At 37.5% G+C, this 2,349-nt stretch overlaps 1 pseudogene; it reads right to left on the reverse strand.

Annotated features, from left to right (window-relative positions):
* Positions 1-1,929: 1,929 nt before the first annotated feature.
* LOC112212006 lies at positions 1,930-2,073 on the reverse strand (annotated as a pseudogene).
* Between the last annotated feature and the right edge of the window lie 276 nt (positions 2,074-2,349).

The raw sequence follows: 2,349 nt of genomic DNA on the forward strand, positions 1-2,349 counted from the left end.
AGTCCTTCAAACAGACATACAGTCTTTGTCCCAACTACGGGAAGATAGGGGAGACCTATTTTTCAACGAGCGGCGTCTCCCACTAGCAACTTTCCCTCGAGGGCGGCTAGCATCTTTTTCTAACCACCGATATGGAGATTGACCAATTAGCAGCAACGTCAATTTCCCTTACTTTCTGAACGCAGGCTTTTCTCGACGAATCCGATGATCTCGTGTCCTTAGACACACCCCACTATAGTTTTCCTCTATGGCATCATCGGGACGGGAAAGACATTCTCGTTCGCGGTCTCACTGATGAAAGAAGTAACCCTTTACGACCAGTGAATATTACGCATCCGACTTAGATTTTGTGAGTACGTTCATCTATCATCCCGTCGACCGCGGATTCGTTATTGAACCTAGGATCATTGTCATTAGTTTCTCGAGTACCTAACTACCACGGTTACTTGTCCGGCTCTATAATAATCGTATTTGCACTAGTCAATGTCTTCTCTATTGCATAACGACAACGTGTAACCCAAACGAAGATTCGTTTCACGCCCCTAACCCTAATTCTAATGCAAACCCGACAAATATATATAAAAGATGCCGATATTATTTCCTTTTGTTTAATAGTTCAATTGTTAAACAGTTTAATCATTGTTAATTGTCAGTTCTTAAGAATTCAGTCCGAAATACAGACGTGTCTTCCGCAGATAAAAATTAATTACATTACGCAATTATTACAATCAGAATTGTTACATCTTCTAACTTATGTTGTCTATAACCAACAGAGCCTAACAGTCAAGGGCCCAGTATAGGTTTCAAATTTTGTAACATCTCTCTGTCTGGTATACATATACATGTACATATATACATGTATAAAGTGCAAAATACTTTTATGTTCGTTCGGTTATAACTTAAAAACTACTGCACCGATTTAAATTGGACTCGAATCCGTCGATAGAGAATATTCCAAAGATGGTTTAGTCAGAATAGCCCCTATTTACTATGTTAAGTTGTCGAGCAATGAAAGAGAACACCAAAAGATTCAGAACGAATAAAATGCTCCTTCACTGGTAACAATGAAGTTGGCATGACAGTAAGAGATGACCGAACAGATCAATCGTCATTCTTCGGCTGTATTCGGAATAAGTTTGAGCGCCGTATGCGACAAATTTTTTTTTTATTATTTAATTTGTACTTTACAATTAGTTCAGATGGGCATTTAGTACATTTTTCTAACTTAATTGCTAACTTAATTGCTAAGTAATATGTGGATTTCTATCCCTAGCGGGATACCATCTTCCTGTTTGTTTATTTTATTTCTGTAGCGAGGTCAGTGGGGTGTTCTTTTCGTCTTCTTTCTATGAGTGTTTTGCTCGCTTCAGTAGCTAGCTGGTTTGGATGTGTTGCCGTTCGTTCCTTATATTTTTCTGCGTACCTGCTAATTTCTTCATCGACCTTGTGGTATTTTTAAGCTTTGTGTATATCCTCCTTTCTGACATACCATGGGGCGTTAGCTATTGTTCTGAATCTTCTAGAAGCGACTCTGGTTTATTTACATGACTCATTGCTTTTGTCCCATAGTGATATTCCAAATTGGTGTTATTATCGTTTTGTAAATTTTAGTTGAATTTTCGCTTGGTACGCGTGCACTTTATCACATCTCGTTATAACGGATCTCACTGTAGATCGTTGTCTCGATAGAAAAATTAAAAAAGAATTTTTATTCTATATTTTCGATTTCTTTTTTCGCGTAGAATCCCCCTTTCCGCTTGTACCACCAGTTACCAACCACCCTGTATAATATTATTTTTTGATATAATATATAATTGTGAGGTAATAGTCGTGTAGTATCAAAATATTTCTTTTTCTCGATGCTTAGGTTATAGATTATTAAAAATAGATTGTCAAGAAAAGTAAAAAATATTGGAAAAATAAAAAAAAAGCCAACACCACACGGAGTTCCCAGGCGGTCACCCATCCAAGTACTATCCGTGCCCAGCGCTGCTTAACTTTCGTGATCGGACGAGAACGAGTGCACTCAGCGCGGACGAGAACGAGTGCACTCAACGCGGTTTGAGCGTTGGCTGAAGTAACTAGTTTGCTTATTTGTTTTTGATGAGCAAAAAGTGGAATATTTCAAGAAACAGGTGTGTGCCAAAATGAGAATGATACAATGTATGATAATGGTCGCGTAATACTAAAATATTGCAATTTCTTGATGCTTAGAATATAGAATATTAAGAATTGGTTATTGAGGAAGCCGAATTGATTTTTTAGGATTACCTTATTTTTTGTGTAAAAGGAGACTAGGGGTTTATTTATGACTCTTTCGAATATTTTGCTTGTGTTGGGTAGGAGACT

The sequence above is a fragment of the Bombus impatiens genome, unplaced genomic scaffold (genome assembly GCF_000188095.3).
Source record: "Bombus impatiens unplaced genomic scaffold, BIMP_2.2 scf_0004, whole genome shotgun sequence".
NCBI lineage: Eukaryota > Metazoa > Arthropoda > Insecta > Hymenoptera > Apidae > Bombus > Bombus impatiens.